Here is a 27,177-nt window from a genome sequence, read left to right as displayed (position 1 = left end):
CTATAATTGACAGATCTCAAGCATATGTGACAGCAAGGAATTTTGGACAGACCAACTAATAAAATACATGCTACTGCCGTCTCTACGTAACTGGTATTCTTTCTATTGAGAAAAACATCGACCTCTTTCTGAAGAGCTTGGTTTTTTACATCAACTCACCATTTTGAGAAAAACGTAACATCGGTAGAGGAAAATCCTGAATTAGTATTATCTTCTCATTTAAATGCTCGCAGGGAAATGTCTTTCAAAGCAGAATATTTTTGTACACATGGAAGTTCCTAAGATGATGTGAGGTAGCATTTTGATTCTTCAAAAAGACAATGTTTGTTGACATTCTTCCCAATTCTACTCTGTATAATCCATCTAGTCAGGTGTAAAAATCAGAGCCACAGGTCTGTAGCTCCCTGGTTTTCATATTATAGGGCTATTTTGCTGATGCTACACTGATCGTTCTCCCTTCAGAAATCTTAATGGAGCCATAACCACCTTGCCGTCAAAATGCAGATCTCTGGACCCTTATGCTTTTACTCTACAAATCCTTCTCCTTCGTGAAGTTCTCCCATGGACTTTCCATTCCATTCAAAGAAAGTGGTTTAGCTGTCCATCCACACAGTCTCTTGTCCTTTGGCCCTCAGCCTCTGCCTGGGTGAAGTTGCTGCACATGTTTACTTCCAACCCTTTATCCTGCATGCTTGTACTGTGATGGTTCTTAGTGCTCATAACAGTACCAAAAAGCAGTGGAGGCTCAAGTCAGCTGACACAGAAATGACCTCAAGAGTCGTCGAGTTCAGGGAACGTCCAGCCTTTCAGGTTAATGGTGCTGCATAACAATGTTTTACCTTATGCAAGCCATGTGATGCATACCATTGCCTTGGAGAGGCCAAAGAGCAGCAGTCTTGTGAACAACAGTGTTCTTAGAGGACTCCTGAGTTCCATCATGGGATGTGGGGCAAGCTAAATATAAAGCTGGTTTCCAGGAAAATAGGTGACTTCACTCTGAACTGGATCTGATGACTGTTTCTTTTCCTAGGTGGAACCTCAGATTGAGCAGTAGTTCCGACACCAGAACAGGCCACCTGCTCATCATGTGCTTGGCATGCTTGACATGTCTTGTTTTGACATGGTAACCACATTGGAATTATTGAGGAGCCAAATAGAGCTGAAACCTACAAGTTATCTGCTCATAGTGTTGTTCACTGATGTATCCCAAAACAGAATTTACTGTCCTTACCTAATTCTTGATATTTTCTTGACTAGCTTTCTTAATGTCTCAGTAGTAAATACTCCCTTACCTACCAAAGCCACCTGTGTCAGATATTCACAAGTTTATAATCAGAATGTTTTCCTTAACGCCTAACACTTTTTTTGCTACAATTTAAATCCCAGAATTCTTCTATCCACACTGACAATGGTGACCAGATTATTCTCTTTTGTGCTAGAAAATAATTGCCACGTACTCTTCAGTTTTTCTTGTATCTTAGGCCAAAGGATCTCTGTTTTTGAAATCTTTCATCATAGATCACTTTCTCTTTGCCTCTGATCACTTGCACTGTTTTGGGCTTTCTCCAATTGGTCCATGTCTTTCCTGAAGTATAATGCCCCAAAGAGACCAAGTTCTCTACCTGACATTCTAATAGTGCTCAGAAGAGGAAAGCATGAAGGCTATACTGCTATTTATAAATCACAGCATTAAATTTGATTATTTCCACCTAAGTGCAGTGTATCATGTGGCATTTAATCCATTTTTCATTCCACCACCACAATTTCTTGAGATGATGTAATTCTCACTTTGAATTACGTCTTCCAAGACATTCATGCTTGTGCTTCTTTCCAGCTTTGTCTCATCTGCAAGCTTAATAAGACTGTTATCCAGATTAAGAAAAAGTTGAATAAAGTGAGAACAGAGAAAGATTCCTCAAAAACCCTAATTTTGTGATATGACAGTATCAAAATAAAGAAAATATGTTTAAGATATGCATTAGCATATTGGTTTTTATGCTATTTTCATTTTCAAAAGTTTGTAAAGAGTTTAATTTATTCTAGATATGTTTGGGGGTTTTTTGTGGTTTGGGTTTTTTTTCTGTGAGTTGAAGTTAAATTAATTAGTTTATTTCCAGGCTCTTCTTCCTCTGCTTTCTTCCCTCTTTTTCTATAAGGCAGTTGTAATTTTTTTGTCCCTTCCCAGTCTTACATGTTTTAGCAATTTTTCACTGATTCTCAAGTAATTGCTAATCTGACGAATTCACCTCATCCTTAAAATATCCCAGGCTATAGTCTATCTGGTCTAGCTGGCTTGAGAGCATTTCTTAATGCACTCCTGTCCTATTTCTTTCCTGGTTTACACTGAGTACTTAACCCTTTGTCATCAGGGTTAATTACGCTACTGATGTGCCTGCCTGACATGCATATGTATGTGTGGCCAGTCTTCCCTAACGAAGATTTGGGAAAGGTCATTAACCCTTCGAGCCTGCGCAGTGGATTTTTTAGGTGAGACACAGCGTGCGCTGAACTGAGCCCACCCTTTAATCCTGAGGTTCATCTGCCAGGGCTGAGCGAGCTCAGACGGTGGCAGCGAGGTCCTCAGGACGTGGGTTTGTTTAGAGTGACCTTCTCTTAGATGGATTGCCTTACAGGGCTGACGAGCTCCATCTGCCTGGAGGAGTTCCCTGACCAGGAATCGAACCTGGGCCGTGGCGGTGAGAGTGCCGCATCCTAACCACTAGACCACCAGGGGTCCTCAACTGACATGCCTAAAAAGATTTTAAATACTACCATTTTCTTGAGCTCATCAGTTATGTCATTGCCTTGCCTCCAGTCTCAAAAATAGGCAGGAAAATTAATCATAATTTTCCTTTCTTTTCTTTATTATTAGTGCATGTTAGCTTTTGAAGTGTTTCCTAGCTGTATGTTGGGGTTTTGACTTAGTTTTCTAGTTGGATCATAAACATGTGCTGTTATTTTACATGTTTTAGAATTTGATCTGATTTCCACTTCTCAGAGGGAACTTACTGAGTTTGAGATCAAATAAAAGTTCCTGGATTAGCTAAACTAATCTCTGAGTACTTTTTCCTTCTGATAGGAATAGCTTATGTTTTCTGCCACAACAACAACTTTTTCCTTTGATGTTTTGTTGACTTGAGTTGGTGGAAGTTTACCTACTTCGAGTCCATGATCATCTCCCTTTTTTCCTATTTTCTTTCTTAGGATTGTGTACTCTGTAATTTCACAGTCACTGTCTCCAAGTTGCCTTTCATCATTCTTTTCTGAAACAACTACTCTTCACTGCTAAGAAACACATCCAGAAGTGCCTGTCTTCTGTTTTTTCTAATGAAACAGAAATAGTGACCAATGCTTTTCAGTATAGAGCTTGCTAATTAATTTCTGTCCTGATGTTTCTTTTCCCACCCATTCTTTGGACAGTTAAACTCTCTCATGACTCTTCAGTTCTGTGCTTTGAGTATTGAATGATTTGTCATGTTATTAATGAAAAAGACTTCCACTGCATATATACTCTGTTCATGTGGTTTGTTTAATGATAGCAGCAATTGTGTCCTCCTCTTCCTTCACTGTCACCCAGAGGCTTTCAACAAGTCCAACTTCCTCCCCTGTCTGGAGCTCAACACCAGTGCAGAGCTATTTCCTTTACTGTTAGATAGTCCTATCTTACTTATAAGTCTTTTTTTTTTAACAACAAGATAATTTTTGTGGTCACTTTTTAGGTATCCTTACTACTCTTGTTGATTTCCTGCATTTCTTCATGCTTTCATCTTGGCTTGTCACATTCCTCCGCTCTCCACACATTTATTTTTTTTTAAATTAAATTTGTTCAAATTTGCTTTGTGCGCTTGAAATGTCCACATACAAACAGTCATACAGACTGAATACATGGTATATAAAATTAAATCTAAGCATGTAACTTTTTCCCTGTTCTTCAATGGCAAATTGAATATGAGTCATTAGTGCCCTGGCAGCCAGGAGGGCCAACCGTGTCCTGGGGATCATCAGGCACAGCATCGCCAGGTGGTCGAGGGAGGGGATTGTCCCACTCTGCTCTGCACTGGGACAACCTCACCTTGAATATTGTGTGCGGTTTTGGGCACCGCAATATAAAAAAGACATTAAGCTATTAGAGAGTGTCCAAAGGAGGGCAACAAAGATGGTGAAAAGCCTTGAGGGGAAGCTGTATGAGGAATGGCTGAGGTCATTTGGTCTGTTCAGCCTGGAGGAGACTGAGGGAAGACCTCATTGCAGTCACAACTTCCTCGTGAGGGGAAGAGGAGGGGCAGACAGTGATTTCTTCTCTGTGGTGACCAGTGACAGGACCCAAGGGAATGGCCTGAAGTTGTGTCATGAGAGGTTTAGGTTGGATATTAGAATAAGGTTCTTCACTCAGAGGGTGGTTGGGCACTGGAACAGGCTCCCCAGGGAAGTGATCACAGCACTGAGCCTGACAGAGTTCAAGAAGCATTTGGATGATACTCTCAGGCACATGGTGTGACTCTTGGCAAGAGGTGCAGGGCTAAGGGTTGGACTCAGTGATTCTTGTGGGTCTGTTTCAACTCAGCACATTCTGTGATTCTGTGATTCTGTGATTCTTTGATGATGTTTTTAAAGGATTTTTATATCACTGATCAAACAGACAATCAGGGAAAAGAGGTCTTTTATCAAAATTCTAGGTTGAATTGTGCTTTTCTTTGTCATTGTTTACTTTAGTCTACTGCAATTTAGATACCAGTCCTGAGGTAATTTGCAAATGCAATGTTTAAATGTCTTCAAACAATGGGAGTAACATTTACCTGATGTGGTTTTGTTATTTTATTTTTAATCATAACAACTGTAACCCCAAAGTGAAACACCAGCAGATGTGTCCTTTCCAGTTGCCTTTCACTGTACTTGATAACATTCCATCCATCCTGATGCTTGTAAACAGATGCTTAGATATCCAGCCAGCCCAAACCTTTGACACAGGCCACATCTAGAAATAGCCTGTACAGAAATAATCCCATAAACTATTTGACATAGCCAAGAGGAGGGCCCCATTATGTTGTGACTTGTGCTAGTTGCTGTTTACTAAGAACACTAATGACTTTGACCCCAGCAGTTGTGCTCAAATAAGAGAAAAAGTCACAAAACTACTTCTTCTCATTTTCATAAATTTGAAGTTTTACTTTTATAACTTTGAATTAGTAGTTTTTGGCTATTACTCCTGGTGCAGACATTGGCCTGACATGACCAGCAGGCCAGCAGCTGGGGCTGTCTCTCTGTCTCACATGAGGGACTCAAGGTTAAAGGCCTGTTTGCCCCTGCCCTCACTCCCAGATCAATCCATGCCTGGCCAAAGCCTCTGCATAGGAAAGCTACTGGAGTATTCCTGTTGCATACTAGAAGTTGAATTTAAAATCTGAAACAAGTCATTAACTTTCTCAAGGACAGGGAAATGTGAGGTAAGTTTGTAATTCTGGAGATATATCTCATACGAAAGTATAGCTTCTGTTACTTGTGGAGCACAGACACTGTTTATGTCACCCTGCAGAGGAAGTGAAAGATCAGTGCTGGTGTTACATAGGTGCCTAGAGGACTGGAACCTTCAAGACCCATCCAGTTTTCTGCAGTGGAGGAATAGCTGGGAAGGATGGGCAGGGTCAGGCAGAGCAAGGACTACAACAGTAAGATTACTCTCTTTAATATGTACATATTTCAGTGATGCTGTATATCTCCTCATATGTTTGGGCTGCCTCATTTATTTTTTCCTCATACATAATAATTACAATGACGTTTACAGAGACAGCAAAACTAGAAATGTGTGTTAAGTTTTTAGTAACTGTTGAAAAGTGAAACACAGAGATCCCCAAAGCATAGGATCATATACAGAGCCTACATGCATCCTGACTTCTAGGCATCATGAGATACAAGTACAGGATTGATGTTCTTCAGCATATCCCTGCAGTTTATGTGCAGGAGTCTAGTCCACAATTTCCAGCTATTTTCTCATCTAGACACCTTGAACTCTCTCAAAGACCACCTTAAGCAATGCTTCATTGAGATAGAAGCATCAGAACTCAGCTTTTCTTTTGGTTATGAATATTCATCTCATTTCATGCTTAAATATATTCATGGCCAGCAAAAATCCATTTCTTCATGAGTCAAAATTGTCCTTTACTTGAAATAACTCACTTTCCTCCCAGTGCTTTCCCTGGGTATATTGATAGTTACTTTATTGCCTCTTTGACTTTGATTTTAGCGAGCTGCTTTAGTCCCTTCTCAGGTAGGAGGCTGATACAATAGTCAATTCTAGTAGGAATGGAGATCCACCTGCTTAATTTTTCTAATAATCCTGATGCTGACCTGCCCTAAAAGGACAGTTTCCAGTTCAATGCAAATATTTTTGTGTTTTCTCCTTTTTGTTTGCTTTGTTTTGACTTGGATCAAAACCTGAACATTTTGAAAATTTCCAGTGAACTGAACTTCTGAGAATGTAGAAGATCAGTTGTCACCTTAGTTCTGCTACCCAAGGCCCCAAGCCTGTGACTTTGGCTGGAGCAGTGAAATGCAGGTCCTTGTCTCCCATATATTGGAACTGGCTGCCCTGGAATTACAAAATCTGAAATTCACATCAGTCCTGGTGTAGTCCATTTGCTGAACCTAGTGTGAGCAAAGTGCCTGGTTTCTGGGAAGCTCCCAGCAATCCAACCCCACCTTGGGTTCTGCTGAGGCTCCTCAGAGCCTACATGGTCCAGATTACACATTTCAGTGTGTGAAACACACTGTTCAGTGAATTGTCTTTTTTCTGTCATTAATACCGCCTATCTCTGTATGAAGTTCCTTGTCTGGTACATCTTTCTGCCCAAAGTCCCTTCTTTAGAGAAAGCCACAGCTGCTATAGCGCTGGGTGGAGCTGGGAGAAGAGGCCACTTTTACCCAGGAACACAAGAAGACATGCCACCCTGAGGAGCAGGACAGGCAGTGCTAAGGGGAGTATGTTCATGTGTGTATGTGTATACCTTGATTCCCTAAGCATTGCTGACAAAGCTGCATGCAGTCATCACTCCCTTTCTCATCTTGTACTAAATCCCATCTTCCCTTTTATTTTGACAGTATTTTCAATGTAATGCTAAATAAAACAGGAACAGGGAATGAGATTGCTCAATGAGCCCCATATAACCCTCATCACTTAACATGCCCTTTGGCAGGTTTTGACCTAAGTCATCAAGTCCTGAGTAATGCCAGGGGTATAGCACTGGCTGGGAACTGTCTCCAGTAGAAAGTATGGAGATGACTAAACTGCTGGAGCTGGCTTCTTGTTCTTACACTGTCCTCCAGCAGTGTCTGAACCCCTGAGTAGGCAACATGGGACACGTCAGGGGTATGCAACACATTCCCTCAGTTTCACGCTATGAAAACACTGGTCTGGCAGGCTGATACCTGAGCCTTGACACAATTTTAGCTACCACAAAGAAATAATCATTATACTATACAAGTGCTGGATGGGGGCCCAGAGGAAACTGTGGCCAAAAGCTATGTAGTGTGGGCATTGCCCATCTGTGACTCGTTGTGTTTCACATAGTAGTACAGATGTAGTTACGGTCATGTGCCTGCTTGAGCTGTCTCTAATTAATTTCCATAACATAAAACTTAGTAGGATGAAAACAAGGTGGGTTTTTTTTTTTTATTTTACTCTATCCAAACATTTTCTGTCCATGTAAACCAACCAAAACCTCTATATAGAGCCAATGTGCTCAGCTTTTAAATGGTGCTTTGCGTGAACTTCTGAGAGTTTTCCTCCCACTTAGTGATCTCCAACCACAACCTCGCTGCCCCCCACCCAGACACAGCTTTTGGAGATCACAGTTCAGAAATACAGAGTTGGAATTAAAATTACTAGAGCAGCAATCCTCATTGTCTCAATTGCTTCTTTCAGCTCCTGCATCATACATCAAGCCTCACTTTTTGGTCCACATAAAAGAAAAACATTAATATTTATATATATTAATATTCTTTCCAGATCTTTGCCAGCCTTCTCAGATCCCACCTCTCTCCTTCCCTGCTTTCAGCTGCACAGCTCTGCTTCAGTTCAGGTTAATGTTTTCGGGGAGGCTGAGGCTCCTTATGATCATTCCCAGCCCACTCTTGTAACTGAACTATAGATTTCAAAGATTTGCTGGAGGAATAGTCTCTTATCTGGTAACAGATCCAATTATTTGCCTCTGCATTCATGATTGCAGTACCTTGGACTCATAGGCTTTTCTGTTATAGGAAGCCAGTTAACTCCTTCCCTATTGCATGGTGGGGAAAACTATCTTCCCTTCCCCATTCTTCAAATTTATTTATTGTCTTGCAAGTTTTTTATAGGTATACGATGGAAAGATACATTTGAATAAGTATGTTCAAGGAAAGAAGACAGGGAAGATATTTGCCAAAAGCAAAACTTTCATGCTATTCTGAATTGACTTGTTTTTTATATCATTAAAATAAAATCCATTAATTCTTAATCCTAGAAGATGGCTACTGTTCTAAACTCTGCAGTTTAAAATATTGGCTGTTCCTTATCTGACAGGTTCTAATAAGGGCTACACCATAGATCCAGACCATCCACATACTCGTGAAAGCTTTGCTATCCGCAGCAGCTGCAGCAAAAAATGCAGCACCTAAATTCAAGCAGAACAGCCACTGTACAAAGGTATTACACTGAGCACTGAGACATTTACTTAATGAGATAAAAAATTAGATGAGTCCTTGCTTGCCAACATTTGAGCTCCCTTTCCACAGCCTACAGCATCTGGTCTGAGAGCACCAACTCCAAGAATGGACTTGATTTCTGATAATCAAAGTAGGATTGAGAACTGTGATGAGCTCTGAAATCACAGGGCTATGGGACTAGAGGGAAAAGAAACAAAACATTTGTGCCAATCTCATTTGCATAATACTGATCAAGTCCTTAAGTCAGTTTGATTATGAATTATTCAAACAGAAAAACTAAGTTTACATGTATACACAATATTGTATATAGCAGAATCTAATCCCCATCTGCCCCCCTTGGGTGGTAATCATCACACTTCTTTTTCCAGCAAAATGAAGACCATGATTATTGTTACAGAATAAAATCAAGTCTAATGAGAAAATTTGTCATTAAACTAAAAAAAAAAACAAATAGTAATGTTAAACTCTGCTTTCATTAATAGCAGAATGAGCAAATGCATGCTATTAGTTACACATTGATGCTTGTTTTCTCTTGCTGTTATATTCATAGACCTTGTGTTTTTGTTAAAATGAGAATGATAAACAGCTGCAGAGTGTCCTGGATCACAAACTGAAATGGCCTCTTTCAAAGCATGTGAAGCCAATAAAACTGCAAAACCAGATCTAAAGCAAAATCCAATGCTGACAGAGTAAGACTGAAGTAACCTCACTTGCTAATTTTTTAACTAATTACATCTGATTACAGCAGATGAGAATGACTTGATTCCTACTGATAGCAGTGGAGTAGTTGCACTGAATTTCCTAATCCTTTCTCCTGTTATAATATCCTGGATCATCACTGTGTTGCTCAAAAGAGAGCAAGTAAAAATTTGGTATGATCATTGTCTTTCTTACCATTTTTAATATTAAGCTCTCCTTTATCTTCTCTAGAGCAGGCTTTTGTCCTTTCTCCCCCTGAATGCTGCCAGCTCAGTTCATGGTTACTACCTCTTCTCCCCTTCTCCATTTACTTAGGTATCTAGAGATAAAATGGAAGTCCCTCAGGACATTAGAGTTGGAAGCCTCCAATGCTGTTGTATCTCTTACTGCTTTTCAACTCTCTCCCTATCCCTAAATTGCCTCTTATATTTCCCTATAATTTAAAAAAAGGTCCCCAACTTCCCATAATCTAGCCTAACAACACATTTTTTAATGTCTTGAGCTAGTAAGAGCAATGTTTCCCTTATTTGTGCGTTCTAACTACTTATTTATCAGTGTCCTGGCCATCTCTAGACAGCTGAGAATGCAGAACAATTGACTTCCATCTATTAATGTAGAGTTTTCATTCCTTTTTTAAATCAAACCTTCATCCTTGAGAAGGATGAGGCTCTGCTCTTCTGCTTCAAAGGCAGAACCCATGAAATTTGTGTTGAATGTGAGACAAAGCTTTGAAGAGCAGTCACGAACTGCTGCTGTGACCATCACAATACTCATTCTTTTCCTCACCGTTTCACAAGCATCAAAAATGGGCTCTACAGCTAGGACTCAAGCCAATCAGGGGCCCAAAACTGGTTAAACAAGGGAATTAGAGCTGGTACGTACCAGTTGTTGGAAGCAGCAGGACTTACGAAAGGTATGCCATGACCTGACGATCCTGCCTGCAGGGACAAAGGAAATGTTGATCCTGTGTATCCTCTGCCGATTTTTTTGTGCTATTCCATAACATTCTGCTTATTTCACAATAAGTTAATGAGCCTACTGTGTTGCAACTTCATCCCAGAGCTACTTAATTCTTTGGGCTGTTTGCTGGGGTGATAAATACCAGCAGACCTCCCAGGTCACCAGGGTTTGTGACATGACCCCTGATTGTGATCTGAGCAGTGTCTAGGAGTAGCATGAGTGCACCTCTCCCAGACTCTGTCCTGTGATAAAGGCACATCAAGGCCATTTCAACGAAGGTCTTGTTTCTCCAACTAGTCACTTGTTCATCATCTCCCTGTTTTTCCATACCAGATGCTATTCCACGTGATGGTCCTACAGCATCTCTGAGAGTTATTGTGAGGGAATGGTTAATACCCCTGGTGAAGGAGAAAGCCTCAAATGGGGCATGTGTAGGGGATTGGCTGTTTAACTTCAACAAACATAATTTTTGGATTTGACTCCACTAGGTTGGGTGATTTGGTTCACCCTTCCTCTTTTCCCAAGTGTTAGGTAACCTTGGAGGTAAGTCCTATTCACACTTATGCCCCACATCACCACTAACAGCATTTGGCTCTGGCCAGTAATATTCCATTAGCATCTGAGATCTAGGACAATAGGTTTCACTGTAGGATGCTCTATTCAGAGTCCCATTGCTCTGTCAGTGCAAAAGAGCTTTTCATCTCCTCTGACCAGACAGGTCTTTGATTCCCTCCATGGTGAGGAGAACCCTGCATCAAGATTCAGGAAGTGAAGCAGAATGGGCAACAGAAATGAACACAGTGGTCCATAACATAGATCCTATCCTCAGCCTGAAGAAGACCAAACAAAACGAAACTCAGAACCTACCAAGAAAAGCCTGCATTAGCAAAAAAAGTGAGCATAAATGGCTTTCTGATTGTAGTTTTGTTATAAAATCGCTCATCACTAACAAAATTATAGAGAAAAGCCTTCTTTTCTGTGTGCAGAAAGGTGATATGCCTTGAGGTACAAAGCACTTTGGATGTGAAGGAGGTGTTAATGGGTGACTTGCTTTGATTAAGTCAGCCTGTGAACTTTGAGCACTGATTTCTTAGGCAATCTTCAAAGACTACATGCCCTCCAGATTCCTCTGAGTCAGGCCATTACAGGGAAATGTACTTGTCTTTGTAGTGAGGAGTTGTTTGCTCTTCAGTAATTCTTGCTTTCTACTCATCTTGCTGAAACCCTCATTAGTGCCTATGATCAGCTGGCACCACCATTCATTTTCCATTTTAATGTTTTGCTTGAATTCATCTGCCTTTCAGAGGTCTGCTCATCTCTGAGCACAAAAAGGCTCCCAGTTCTTCACTACCTGAAGGGAGTAATTACCGTCCTCACAGCCTCTGGATCTTCAGCCATTGCTAGTGCCTAAGGAAATTTCAGGAGCATGGGCTAGGACAAACTCTGTTCCCTATCACACAGTTACCCCAACACAGTAAGTTTTCTGATATTTTTGTTGCAAAGCCTCCTTAATGTGGTCTGTCTGCAGCACTGACACAGCTGTAGTGTCAAAGTGCAAATGCCTAACATTTTTCCGTGCACTTAACCTCATGAGGAATACATTTCCAATGCAGCAAAGTCCTCTCTCCGTGCTCCTAGATGGGAACTGAGACCTTAAGAGGGTGAGATTTAAAAAGTTTCATCCTCTGGACATGTTTGTGTATCCCTGCTGCTTGTGGAGAGACCCTTAATAACTGCGCAAACTAAACATCGAAACTGACTTTCTTGCTGAAAACTGCAGAGGAAGTAGTTTATGATTCAGGGAATCGTGCGTGAGTGTTTTGCAGCCCAAAATATTACCAAAGGTGTTGGTTAATTTTTCCTGTTAGTATTTCCTCATTCTTGTGCTTAGTTTCAAGAGACAACTGGCATATTCTGTACTCTGAAGAAAGACTTCTTTTCCTTTGCAAATATCGATAAAAGACCAAGAAGGTACCTCTCATTTCAAAAAGAAGCTAGAAAGACATTCAAGCCATCATTTAAGAAATTACAAAAAGGAATAATTGTGATTTTTATTGGGTTGATTTCTTTTACAACTGGTTGGTCTCTAAGCAAAGAAGATGCATGTGGCAATGACAGAGCTATGCCCACTGCACTGTCATTGTAAGTCAATGACTAACTGGTCATAAACAAATATACAGACCAGGTTTGTAAAGAGGAGCTGACCCTTAAACAGCAACTGAGGACTGTAGGTTAAAGTCACAGGCAATCTCTAGCACACCTTGAAAACTGATTGCTTAACATTTATACTTGCCATTAAAATTGTACCACACAGTAAACTGAAAGCAGGCCGTAAACTATTTTGGGGAACAGCAGTAATTTTCAAGATTTAACCATTTAATGATTTTTCCCCTTTTCAGGTAGATTTTGAGACAAGAGGCAAGGCAGACGTCCCTGGGCTCCAGCATGAGGACTTGCAGAGGAACACCAAACTCATGGTGTCATTGAAATCTATGACTGTAGTAATTTCCAAGGTAACAATAGCAACAATCTCATGACTGTACCATAGTAATCTTCCCTGACTGAAAAAAGATTGAAAAACTGATTTTTTGCTAATAATAAGATTGAGATTGGGCAAACTGGGGTTTTTTTGAGAGTTGTCAGAGATTCTAGGCATTTCCTCTTGCAAATACCGTGCATCAAAAATACAGCAGTACAGTAACACTTGTCCTTTACAGGTGCCCATGTTGAATATGGCTGCTCAGATGAACAGTAAAGTTCAGAGCACAAAATACAAATATATTTAATATAAATTCAGTAAGTAAACCTCCAGGTTCTCAGGTGGAAGAAAGAAAGTTGTATGTGAAAGAAAGCACTTGTCTGTTGCAATGGGGACTGTTACATTTGGGATTTTACTGGATGGCACATACATAAACTGTCTTTATAATTGGTTAAAATAGTACAGAGACTGTTTAGCTTATTTTAAGGCATAAATCCCAAGAGCCTTTGACAGAAGTGAAACAACCCCAAACAAACAAACAAAAATACATCATCCCTCAAACCAAAACACACTCTGGAGAAGTTGAAAGTTATTCAAAGTCAGACTCATATGTCATGCATGTGTCAAATGCAGGCAAAAAAGATTAGGCTGAACCTTTGAATTGAAATTTCTATAGTTTTGAATACCTAGTCTTGCAAGTCAGTGAAATTAATTTTCAGAAATCAACTACTGAATTAATATAGCAATCAACCTATAAATTTCTGATGAATGACCTTTCAAACGATGGGTAGAAAGAGTCTTTTAAGAAGTCACCTTGCAACCATTTTCGAAAGAGATTCTGTTAGAAACTGTTCCTTAATACAGATTTCAGGAGGTCCATTTTTTTTGTGTGTTTTTTTGTTGTTGGTTTTTTCAGAGGAAGGGCAGTGGGAATATCAGCCTTGCTGTCTTGCTAGTCAAAGGAAAATAAAAATATGTCTCCTGTTACTCTTCCTTGGCAGTAAAAGACCTGGTAAAAGAAAACCCTGAGTCCTGTGCTATTCTTTTCATTGAGGCCATCCTAGCCTCAATCTGTCTATGCATTCCTCTGCTGTTTCTTATTCAGAATATGCAGCCTCATATATCCTGAAATCTCTGTGTCTACAGCTGCATCTTCTCAGGTACTGGGTTTTTAGTACTCCTAGGTTCAATTTTACAGTAAGCCTTCTCCCCAGCAAGAAAAACACACCATTACAAGAACAGAAGCTTCTCCTTCCTTAGGGACAACAGGCAGTGACCTTTTTTACCTTAGTCTTACATACAAATCTAAAGCTATCTGTTTCAGAAACTAGAATTCAATACAAAAGAAAGCAACAAAAAAGCATATATGTGAGATTTGAAATACACTTACAAAATGCCCACATTAGTGACTTATCTTGCCTTATAGGGATTCTTCTGAGGATACTCCAGTGAAAGTCAGATGTTATAAGAGCGTGTATAGACAAAATATTGATTTCTACAACATTAATATGCTGTAAGAACTCCCTTCCATTAACTTGAGCTAAAGCATATTTTATCCTCTGGAAATTTCCATAGGTTCTGTCAAACACTGTTGGGGGGATATGGACAAGCTACACCTTTTAACAATGATGTTAGTAGCAAAGACTTACTCAGAAATAAAGAGATGAATAACTGTTCCTGGTGCTGCCATTTGGTATCTTCACACACACTCTCTAAATCATGCTAAACATGCTCACTAAATATGCTGTTCATTTCAATCTTGAGCAATAATATTACTGCCCCTATATTGTTTTTTTTATTTCGGAACTTCACTTCCCCGTATAATACTGTTTCTGTCTGGTTGGATATCCAAACACGGCATGTTTTCCTTTAACCACATCCATAGTACTCTGGCTTGAGGATCAACGTAAATAGTAATTAACTGAGCCAGGGTAACTTGTATGGGTGCAATACAAAACATCCCCATAAAAAGCCTCAAAAGAATATTGCAAAAGGATTACTTAACCCTTTCATTAGAAAGAAATCTGTCTTCCTGTCAAATTAATTCATCTTAATTTAGCAGGCATTATGCAGGTACTTCAAAACATCTTTGTATTTTTAATGCATATTTAACTAGGTGGTTTCCAGGCTGCAAGATAAGGTCCAAATACCACCAGTCATAAAACCTTTATACGGATTACAGTGGGGTTGGATCCAGCCACGAAACCACACAGCCAGGAAAACAGTTGCAAATGCAGGGGAAAGTACTACAGCAACAAATACAGCTCAGACCAACACTCCATGCTGCAACCACACAAATCTCATCTGAGAAGAAACTGTGCAAGATCTCTGCAGTAAGAGTCTCTAAAAATGCAACGAAATAATTCAGCATTGAAGGTATTGAGCTCAACTATAGGTCTTTTCATAGAAGAGAAAGATGAGAGGAAAGTTTATGGCTGGCTAGACAGTAACAATCATGAACTGACTGTGCTCATTAACACTTATAAGAAGACAATACAAGCTCTATCAGTTCCTTCTGAAAGCTTAAGAAACTGTTCTTTAAGACTCCTCAGAAACCTGAGAAATAAGGCACAAAAGAGTGAGGAGTACCTGCACTGGTCAAAGTAATTTGAACAAATATAACTTCAATAAGAGGACAAAGAAACACAATAAAACAATAAACCACTTAGAGATAAAAAATTAATCTACAAAATAGGTTATGTCATTATTACTAACCTTCTCTCATGACAGCAGTCCAAATGTAGGCTAACCTCTTTATCCAAGCTAAGAAGTATGTGAAATAGTCAAGCTCTGCAGTATGTGGAACTACAGGGCATGTATTGCTGGGTAAAAGGTAGCTTTTGTTATTTGTACTGCTGCTCTTCAATTCTACCACCACTCTTGCTGCCTTCCTACCCACATCTGTCATCATTGCCAGAGCACTTCCCAAGCTGCTGTTGGTCTTCAACATGTGAGCTCTTTCAGACCTTCCAGGAGACTATTTCAGTGCTTAACTCTTAGAGGGAATAAAAACTTACTCTTCAAAAATGGACAGTATTGGCCATGATTTTTACTTGTCTTAAGATCTTTCACCCTACCATTACTGGATGCAGTTGCTGCCAAAGCAGCAATTTGTCTATGGGAATATTTGTCAAAAATTTAATTTCTGTAAGTGTCCAGAGCTGTAGTCCTACAATCACTTCAACTCGATAATTTATTTTTTCTCTAACAAAATTATCCTAAGTTATTGCACATCTGGCATATAAGTAATGTCTGGTACAGCTGTTCACTTCTCCTGTATGTCAACAAGTGCCAAGACTTGTGGACTCTTCTCTCAAACGGGTCCCTGCTCAGATTGAGTACTTTGGTAGCTATAAAGTATTTCTACTTCTGTTTACTTTGTACTGAAGAACATCTCTAGTAAGGAGAACAGCGAACTGACATTTCCTTTCAACATTGAATTTTTCTTCTAATAAATTTCATGTAATTATTTCTGAAGAAATTTTCTGGGTAATAGAATACAAACGCATAGTGAGATTTGAACCCCATTCTGCTAAACACGTATACCATCTATTTTCAGTTACTTTGATTGCTTGCTTGATACCTAGCACTTACATTCAAGAGTCTAAATTCTCTGTAACAGCCTGTTGAGGAATGTAGGCATCTTTGAGTCGTGATTCTTAGCATGTAAATTAGACATATAAATTCAGAATATATAGCCACACCTTTTATAATCTGCAGATCAAAACCAAAGGTATTTGCAGGAGTGCACTGCAGGAAGGATATATAGCTCAGAGACAATGTAGTGCAAAGCATCACCAATGTCTCCATAAGGAAACAAGCAGTCTTTTTTAGCTCTAGCTTAATGACAACAAGTTTTGACCTCATCTGCCTTGCACAGAGCAACTATAATGCACTTATGTGCTTGCTGTGGTGCTCTGGATGGGCTTATTGTTCTTGGCATTGCTTGACACAATGAAAATATAAGATCTAGCATGTGCCCTGATGCTGCATTGAAGGCAGCAGTTCCTCCTAGAAGTCAGAAAGTTCTGAGACTCAGGTACCATAAGTAGGAGCATGGAATGAGTCTTCAGAGGAAAAAGGACATAAAGATTATGTTCTCTGCAGGAGCCAGCCCTGTCCCATGGGATCAGCATTGCTCTGCTAGGTTCTGACTTGTTGCTGGACTCAACACTGTACTAAGCCCAGGCAGGTCAGGTGTTCGCATGGGTTTACATCGAACTTCACAAGCTTCTGGGACCCAGAGAGCTTTTAGGCAGTGTGTTTCCACATGGTACTCTCCAAGAGTTCTGGTCTTCAAAATGAGATCAGGAAGCACCTGACCTGGATGGGCTTGCTGGCAACCAGGTTGAAGCTGCCAGGAGTTTTTGTTTCTAGTCTATTTAGCTGCAGGACGGTGGTCACACTGGTACAGGAGGTAAACTGGTGTGAGATAAAGTGGAATTGTGCTTATGCCAGACCTTAGCAGTCTTTCCATAATTCACATAAATAGTCTGTAATCCAGATAACTGATATTTGACTGTTGTCAGAAATACAGATTCTAGTAGTTTTCAGTCTAACAGATTAAAAAAATGAGGGTAGACAGTGTATTAACTAAAAAAAAAAAATAACCTAAGTAAAAACAAAAGCAAAAACAGGAGAAAATCTTAAAATACTATCTTTATCAAAGATGAACAATTAAAATTTAGTGAATGCATCTCCAACTAAAAGAGGATGTAAAACAAAGTTCTGTCAGACCTGTCCCATGAAAAAACATTTTCTTTCTAATCTGAAGTATTTATAATCTTTTATAATCAAGTGCATTTTCTATGGAAGTGATATGCACCAGAACCTAGAGGCAATCATGATTCCTCCAATAGAAAATGAAAATATTTTGACTCTTCATATTGGTTTAATGCAGAAAAAAAATCTTTATTAAAGTATATATTTGTTGACTTCTGCTCGCATAATAAGTAAATAGACATTAATCACAGCAGCTGTTTGAATTTTCTGAATATCTTTTGGTGTTGTACATGAGAAGACTGATATACTAGCATTTACAGGGCACATAAGTAAAGAATTCAACTTGAATGGCACGCCCCGTCCCTAGGAAAGGGTTGCACTATTTTTTTTAAAAAGAAAGAATTGCGTGCAGTATTTCAAGGGATGAGGTTAACAGCAGGAATTTAAACAGATAGCTATAAACTTACTAAAGTGGGGATTAGTGCAGACCGTGGTGCACATTGATTCCAGATTGCAGATTTGTGGATTTTCATTTTGTACTAAGAAAACAACCACACTGGACCACTAAGGGTATGTTCCCTATGTTCTGGGTCTCCAGCTCAAGACAACCAGAGTCTGAATTTCTAGATGCTGACAAGTTGGTACAGCTGAAGCCAGCAGATGCCATGAGTGGTGGGTGGCTATTAGACAGATTTCAGGCATCTCCAGTGAAGAAGTCAGGTAATGGAGCACTTAGTTTAGAGTCTGCTTCTGTAAATGCTGGGATAAATATTCATAAAGTTTACAAAATACCACGTCAGGGAGCTGAGGTGGCCATCTCATTTATGTTTGTAGGCTACTCAGATCCTATGGTAAGAAACATCAGAGAGAATAACTCATTTCATTTCGGATACAAGGTTCAGATTACATAAGATAAGCGTGACGAAGTCACACAAGTGACAAAAATAAGTATTGTGACATTATGTCATCTACTCAGCACTTCACATTCACAACACAGAAGTACCCATTCTGGGGGACTAAGGAGAAGGTCCAAATTGTTTCCTATGAGCAGCTAAGGGACTTGTTCAGCTGAAAAACAGAAATGCTTGTGTTGTGCCAAATCACATTCTTTATCACTGTACTACACTGGATGACATAAATGTTAAATAGACTTCATTTTGGTACTTCTTAAATTTCACCAATTCAGAGTAAGTAATCAGTATTATAAAGAAACAAAAAAGCTGCACTCTTACATATGATCTCTTAACCAAAAATGCTGCATAGTTAACACTAACTGCCTAATTCGTGTACTTTTACTTCATGTAGCCATTTCAATTAATTATTATGTTGCTATGTAATTATATATGTGACATATATAATATGCAGTATTAACATATAGAACATTTAATGCTATTTTTATAGAAACACATTGATACTACTTATAATTTAATAGCAAATATTATTTAATATGTTTCTATTTGCTTTAAAACATTTTCCTACTGGAATACGCACTTTACAGAACCAGAGACATCTATATTTGACTAACTTTATTATTCTGCTTACACCAATGACTGTACGAGGGCATTAAAAGAATCTTCATTTAAAGACAGAAAAAGTATCCAGAGAGTTATTAGGGATGAAAAAGCACTTGCTTTCTAACCTCCTCTTTTAATTTAATCTGCATAATTCTCCATTAGATTTCATACAGTATTCAACTGACAAGATGTTAGAAAGAATGTCTATTAAAATGAATGGTTCTTATCATATATATATGTGTCAGTGTCATAGTATGAACAGTTACTGCTCATTTACGCCTAAAACACAAATGTTGCCCAAACTCTGCAATCCTTATGACGAAGCTGAATTCAGGCCTTATAATGTCTAGGTGAGTTTGCATCTGAATATTCAATAACTACATGTCTATAACCATGCAATATGTTAGTCCCTGGTGAAACCAGAAGAGGGAATTTCAAGACAGCTAATTTTTTTTTTTAGTACTTCTGCTTCAAAGACTTAATTTAAAACTTTCTTTCAATTCTCCAGGTTTAGAAGAAAAAATTTCAAGGTTTAGAAGAAAATTCAATTATCACAGTTCAGAAGAAAATTCAACTTATGTATGCCAGTTATACTGCTGTTATAATTATCATAGTAACATTATTGATGAGATTGCTTATAAAAAATGTTCGTTGGTCATTTTTTTCATGTCATGTATAGCAGAAAGGACTTGTATTTCTTTTCCAGAAAACATTTTGAGACAACTTCAGAGTCAACATCCTAGCACATAAGCGGCACGAAACTGCGCCCTTCAGATGACTGAGATTTTTGACGTATGAGCACATTTTTTCTTGCAAGAGTTTGCAGATGCTTGAGTGATACTTGTACTCATGTAATAAAAGTAGGGCAAGACCAGAACAGGCATGAGTGTATTTTTCCACTACAAATGCTTTCTATTCAATTGCAGTCATTAATATTGTCATAACGACTCTCAAGACAGTGGAACAACTGCAGCACTAATTAAAAGAGGGATCCTAAAGGGTTCTTGCAATCAATAGAAATAATTGCCATAGTCTGTTATTTAAACTCACACTTGTCGATCCTTTAACGCTACACCTGCTACATGGCAAAATATCTGAATGCTGACAAATTTTTACATGATGTCCGAAGAAGGAACTTTTCCGACACATAGCAGGGCAAAAGATGTGGTGTACTGCTGAGCAATGTCATCACTAGGATTTTATGAATAAATTGCAAAGCACATCTTAGCATGTCCCTTTCTATCATTTTGACAATATTGCAGAGAGGTCTTCTTGTCTAGGAGCTCAAATGACCTCAGACAATAAAACAAGGCATAGAGAAATGGATGGCAGCTGCTATTGCTATATTCTCTGCCTAACCCACACATAGCATAGCTTTGTGCAGTAAACAGTTGATGTGTTTCATACATAAGAAATACTACAGAGATCATCAAGGTTTTTTGGTTGGGTGGTTTTTAGGTTTTTGTTTTCAAAACGGAAGTATTTATAAGCACAGATTAATTGCATATAACATTTGAAGACAAAATTTGTTGTAATGTGTGGTGATTTGGTGACCCTTTTGCAGACATGTGTCACTCTGTCAAGTGTGACATGGACACTGCTGTGCAATGCATACAAGGGTCTGACCTGTCACAGGATCAGCAGGAGAGCTGGGCTGCCTGTAGGACAGTTACTATTGTGAGTGAGATGAAGCACAAGGTTTTACTTTCCTTCTGGCTAGAGATTTCGTATGCTCTAAAATCTTAGTATTGAATCCGAAAAATCGGTCCGAGAAACTGCTCAGAGACTTTTTTATCTTTAAGCAGCAAGGTATTTGTTTATTCAACGTTGGGAGCAAGCCAGCTCGCGCTGGACAAACTTGCTCGAAGGCTTCACACAAAATCAGCATTTTTATACAATCTTCAGATGTGATTAAATGCATATTCAAGTGATTACAACATCTATCTATGCATATTAATAATAGGCGGAGTATAGGTGGAGCTTAGGCAGGGCTTGGGGCAGTGCTTCTCTTGGCCCTCAATTTTGGTGTGTCTGGGAGCTTAAACTCATCTTCCTCAGCCTGACCTTTCTTCTCTTCCATTGTTCTTGACCCGCTCACTGAAGCTTGGAAAAAGCCCTGGCTCCCGGCCTATTTCTCCTATTCAAATGTCTACCTGATCCTGATGTATTGCTAATTTATTGCTTCTAGGCCTATTACATGTTCCTGTACTATTCTCTTAAGCTTTGGTCCAGTAAGTAGAACAGAACGAGCACAGATCATTTTGGATGTTGGTAGCTTGTTAGCAGGCCCAAATTTCTTAGTTAACTCTTTTGGGCCTGGCCTCCCGTTTCAGTATAGAAAATTTAGAAGTGGTTAGCACTGCGATAGTTCTCACTAGAAACAAATACAAGAAATAAGGCAGAGTAAAACCTAGGGCTTAGGTTCCTTCCTAAGCAAGCACACCTAAGGAATTCATGCCTGCAGACTCCTTCACTTTACAGGCAGCCTTTTGGCTGGTAGTGAAGAAATAAAGATGCCAGCTTCAGGTGAAAGAGTTCAACTCCCCAGGTAGGCCAAGGCTTCATAAGGAGTTGATCACTGCTATGAGACACTAACATAGCTGATGGACTGATGAAACACATTTGTGCTATTTTTTGATAGATGCCCTTTGCTGTGGCATATGGATCCCCTCTCTTGAAGGTAGAGTAGCCATGCTTGTGTCTGTGTATGTGGAGTGGGGACAATTTAAATTTTTAGCTATGGGGGCCATAAACCTTCCATAGACTCACAAAGTGTCTTATTGTCACATAGTCATGTAGTCAGGACTACTAAGTGAGCACCAACATGTTTTCTTAACTCTTTGGGGAACAATAAATTATGAGGAAACTGCAGAATAAAACACGGTTTTCCATTATTGTGCTATTTAAAAAATCAACTCAAGGTCCTTCAGAGATGCTAAAAATCCATACTGCACATCAGAAAAATATGGGTTTTCTGAAGTGGTTAATGTTTTGTCTGAACATGTTTTGAAGCTGTCCTAAACTCTCACAGAATACAAAGATCTTCTGTTTGTATACTCGATCTTTCAAAAAACTTTAAAAATTAATATTTGTGTTTTTCTAATATGTATGTTCACATCTTTGCATGTTAGGAATAAATACAAAGAGATATTTCAAGCAGCAAAATTTTCTTTTACTGTGCATATTACATGCATGTTATTTTGTGCTGTGGATTACATACAGAGAAGAGGCATGCTTATATTTTTTGGTTTTATGTGACCCTTCTCAGCTCTGCAACCACATTGGAACCAATTACTCCAATTATCTGAGATTACAAGATTACATTTTGCATATTTGTAGGCTTGGGAAGAAGGGGAGGTCATCAGGAGGATAAAAAATGTTGCTGATTATAAGAAGAGGTAACATTTAACCCGATGACAGCGTTGAGCACAAATATAAATGAGCTAAGCCATAGCTGAGTGAAAACTTCAGTTGCAGCTGGAGACACTTGTGTATTAGACAAAATAAGCAAGAAAAATCAGTCTTTTGAAGATAAAGGACAGGCTGGTATAACAACTATTTCCTGAATATTTAGACCAAATTAAAAGATTATTATTTCCTCTAAAACTAGGAAATTGTAATATGTTTAAATAAGGTTGACTAATACATGTTATTTCTATGAAAATCTAACCAATAATGCTGTAGGTGCTTTTGTCTGGCACTCGTCAACTGCAGATTATTGTAACCTAAAGAATGAAACTTGTGATTAAAACCCTTTCATTTATACATAAGACCAGTTCTACATCTTTGTAATATCCTGCCACAGTTACGGTCTTTTCTTAATCACTGCAAGCAGTTAGAAATGTTCTTGTCCAGCAGTGACATGACATCTATTTCTGTCTTCAGTCTGTTCCATTCTTTTCTCTAATTCTCCCATTACACTCTTCCTGGATTATTTCTTATCTCGACTCATTGCAAGCAGAGTCACAGGCTTTGAGATCCATGGGATCACCTCATCAGTGTTTTTTCTTAGCGGTACAACAAATGACTAGTTTATATTAGCACAAGACATAACTGTACAGACACCACCAGCTATATAGTGCAGAAAAAATCAATGACATGTGTTTATTCTGGCACTGCATATGTACAGAGAGAGAGAAGAGAATGGTATCAGATATTGAAATACCACAGATGAGATTTAGGCAGAAAAATGGTTTAGTAATCAGTGTCCCAAAAATATCATTTCTTCCTCATTGGAAATTGATATATCATGTTTCTATACTATCTTCCTACCCCGAAATGGAAGCAAATGTTCAATTTTAATTTAGAATCAAGAGTTCATTCATTGCTAAATTTGCTATTACCTGTTTGTCTGCTTGCATTTCATTGCATACATTAATTTTTTAATTATATCTCAATTTTAAGATTAAACATGTAAAATAAGATTAAAGAGCTTAACAAAGCACTTAAGAAAAGTCTAAGCACTATGGCCTTTCCATTTGACTGGTACTCCTGTTTCAGAAGAAATTACTTCGAATAGCAGTAATAAGAGAGGACGATGAGTTTAAAAAAATAGTTAATAGGGCAAATAGGAAACTCCTGAATTTTCCAGTAGTTGTTTACATGACTTCAGATCAATCATTGACTCATTGCACATCCCTTCTGCTTCTTATAATATAGGCTCTTTAGGGCAGGGACTGCCTTCTGCTCTGTGTTCTTATTATTGCAAGGCTTCTCTGTCACGTTTGGTGTCAGAGGTCACATAGGATTGAACTTACAGTTTAGGATGTGTGGGTTCTCTGAGATCAAACACCACAGAGCAGTCAGAACCAATGATTTACTAGATACCAGTTTTTCTAACTTGCTAACAGCAACTGAGGAAGCACAGACAAGGACATCCAAAGGATTAGCTATTTCAATTAGAGATAAAATAATGTCACCAGTTAATGACAAATGTCATATCAGTTTGCTGAACACTGAAAGTGTTCTAGTAGTGTAGTGTAGCATTAGGTGGGCTTGTAGTTAAGATAAACTGGTATTTATAATTTTAATGCATGTTATTTTGGTCCAGAAAAATTAACTTACTAATTATTTCTGAGACAATAACCAAATCAAACACAGGTATTTAAGGTCTCATTCTGGCCACTCAATACCTGAATATTGCTTCACAAAATAACCTCAGTATCTGATGCAACTACCTTGTTGTTCAAGTAGTTAGTAAGCTCTGGAAAAATTCTCAATATCCTTTCCAAACCTCAGCTAAAGAAAACTATGTGGTAATGTGAAGATTAATAGCTGAGTCTCTCAGACTCTGGCATACTCAAAGCATATTCCATTTGCTAAGATTTCTGACAAAATTTTAAGACCATATTCCCAAAGCCTGGTAAAATGCAGACTAAGGGTTTTTAGGAATTCCATTAGGAGTTGCACAGACTGCAGTGCTGAGTGTACAGAAGCAACACATATTATACATATTTGGTTTCACCAGTTTAGCCTCACTGTAGACAAGAGTAATAAGGACAATCTACACCACTGAAGTCAGAAATAATTGGTGTAGTTTATGAAGGTTTCAAAGGAACTTCATGATTACAAAAATGTGAAGATTACAAAAAAGTGATTCTGTGTGTCTTTTAGTATACTATATTTTAAACTTGATGTGTAAAATCTTCCAAAGTGTTCAGTTCTGGTTCTATGACAGATGGCTTACAAATGTATTTGATAGTATAATGAGAGAATCCAAAAATAGAGCTAAAATTAGAGCTCTGATAGAATGTAGCTCTTCCTGATGAGGAATACGAAATTTTTCAGATTTACCAACTCTTCTAAAAATTAACAATTCTGAGGTAAAGTGACTGAAACTAAATCCCACCAAAATCAATTTCAGTTTCTACAGAGAACATTAGTTGTTTATAACTATAGATACGTAATTTTAATAATTTTTGGTAAATAAATAAAATCTAGATTTGAAATATTAATGAAAATGAGATTGTTTCAATGAATGGTTTTGACTGGAAAAAGAAACTTGAAAGAAATTTTGAAATTGCCACAAATGAAATATTTGATTTCAACATGCCTAAACCATGCCTTTTAACTATTTTCAATTTGGGATGACATTATGTGTTTACAAACTGATTCACTTTTTTTCAAAAAGGAAAAAAAACACAGAATGTTTTAGAAAAAGGACTAAGCAGACAGGAGATAAAACAAGTTGTTAAGATTGTGGATACAGATTTTGAAACATTTGGTGTTGATACCAAATTAAATTTCCTTTATTTTATAGGAAATCAGAATTTTTTTTATTTTTACCCAAATAAAATCTCTTTTATCCCTTTCTGCCTCTCCAAAATTTCCTTCTGACATAGAGAGAAAGTTGTCAAGATGAGAAATTTAGATCTGAAAAGACTTAAAAAGCACACTTGAAATATTAGATTGAACAGACACATTACAAGACCTTCATGAAACCCAGGTACTCCTATTTTCAGTGTGTAGTGAAACTACAGCTTCTATATACCTAAGATGAAAATACTCTAGTAATGTTTAAAAATGTGGATGTGCTGTAGTGCTGCCAGGGTTTTTACACACAGCAGCAGGCTTGACTGAACCGAGAAATTCACAGCATTCCTGAGCATGCCTTGTGTTTCAACAGTGACCATTTGTGGAAGAACTGGATTTACCTTATGTCAAGTGTAATATACCTGTGAAGGCCCACCATGGACCTTAGCACAGGCAAAAAGATCCGCAGTGTGTTCCTGTGTTAGTTCAAGATTCGTTAGGTGTTGGATCTAACACTGCTAACATCTCCAGAAACTGATTTAGAGAAAATAATTTTAAGATTATGTGATTATCAGGTAAAATGATAAATTTGTTTCCTCAAATGCAATATCATCACACCATCTATTTAACCACTGTTGTCTCTGTGCAAAGTGGAATACAATTATGAGATAACTGAGAGGTTGCATGTGCTGTTTACCAAGCAGACTAATGTAATTTTAAATGGTATACATTTCATCTAGTTTTCTTCTGAAAGTAATACGACACATCACATTTATATTTTCATTTTTTTGCTGCTAATCTTAGAGTAAATGGTTATTCACAAACATAAATCTGAAATTATTTTCTCCAAAGGAAACTTTCAGTGGAGAAAGAGGAAAAATCAAATGTCAAATTCCTAGGCATATCACAGGATTGTCACAGAAAAACAGAATTTAAAGAATTTAAAGAATTTTTGGCTTCTTGTATTTTTCTGAAAAACAAATATATTTTGATCTACAGAGATACTTTGTGTTTTGTAGATTCATTAAAACTTCCCCTCTCCAATCACATTTCCTCCTCTCACCATCTGTAGAGCAGAAGAGAAAGGAAAAAGAGCATTTTAGAGTTGGAGAAGGGAGAGACAGACACAAGCAGTCACTACGTGTGTGCCAGCCTCAGCCCCAACAGCAAGCCAGACTGGACACTGTGGTTTAGTGGGATAAACTGCAGGAACACAGTCCCTCCAGTCCCCCTGGCCAAGCCCTCAAAATGAGGAAGAAAGTTTCCTGATGGGTGCTTTGCTCTAGAAATGCTGGGTTTGGATTTTTCGTGCTTTCTCCTGCAGCCTCCAATGCTGACCGCCATTAGATCCAGGTTTCCTAGAGAAATCTCCATCCTCCTACCTTTACTACGCAGCTCCAGAGAAGACCAACGGTGTATTTCCTGTGGCAGCCAGGGAGCCATGCATCTGTCCTGCACCCACTTGGGGCCTGACAGATGGAAAGTGGTTCCCGTTCAGAAGCTGCACAGCAATGCTGGAGTGCTGCTGGACCTGAAGTAAAAGTCTTGAAAGGGGTAAAGTATATCACCTCAGGCTCTGTGGCATGTTTACATGGGTTCAAGGGTTCCTGACCGAAGTTGGTCTCTGTCTGTCTGACCAGAGCAGGGGTGAGGGAGATATGCCCCATCTGTATCCGCCAATGTCAACATGTCCCCTGCATGGCCTTGGAGCAGGGACAGGTTACACAGTGTGACAAAAAGCAATTATTTCCTCTAAGGGGCCCTTTCTTTGGCTGCTTCTATTTTGATACAAGGAGTTAGAAAAATAGGTCATTGTCTCGAGGATTTATGAATCTCCTCAGCTTTACAATCACT

At 38.6% G+C, this 27,177-nt stretch overlaps 1 protein-coding gene across 3 annotated transcripts in view; it reads right to left on the bottom strand.

Moving 5' to 3' along the window:
* Positions 1-26,960, bottom strand: part of GHR (growth hormone receptor) — a 162,946-nt gene extending 135,986 nt beyond the window's left edge. Inside the window, exons 1-2 of one of the 3 annotated variants that reach the window (XM_017811170.1) lie at positions 26,706-26,959; positions 10,279-10,334 (exon numbers count right to left, since the gene is read on the bottom strand). The gene's annotated coding sequence lies outside the window, so the exon portion shown is untranslated. Of the gene's footprint in view, positions 1-10,278; positions 10,335-26,705 lie in introns of all 3 variants that reach the window. The other 2 variants (XM_017811172.1, XM_017811169.1) reach the window with 2 other exon arrangements.
* Between the last annotated feature and the right edge of the window lie 217 nt (positions 26,961-27,177).

Source organism: Lepidothrix coronata, unplaced genomic scaffold (assembly GCF_001604755.1).
Source record: "Lepidothrix coronata isolate B3197 unplaced genomic scaffold, Lepidothrix_coronata-1.0 Scaffold31, whole genome shotgun sequence".
Lineage (NCBI taxonomy): Eukaryota > Metazoa > Chordata > Aves > Passeriformes > Pipridae > Lepidothrix > Lepidothrix coronata.
This window is presented reverse-complemented; position numbering and strand designations above follow the sequence as displayed.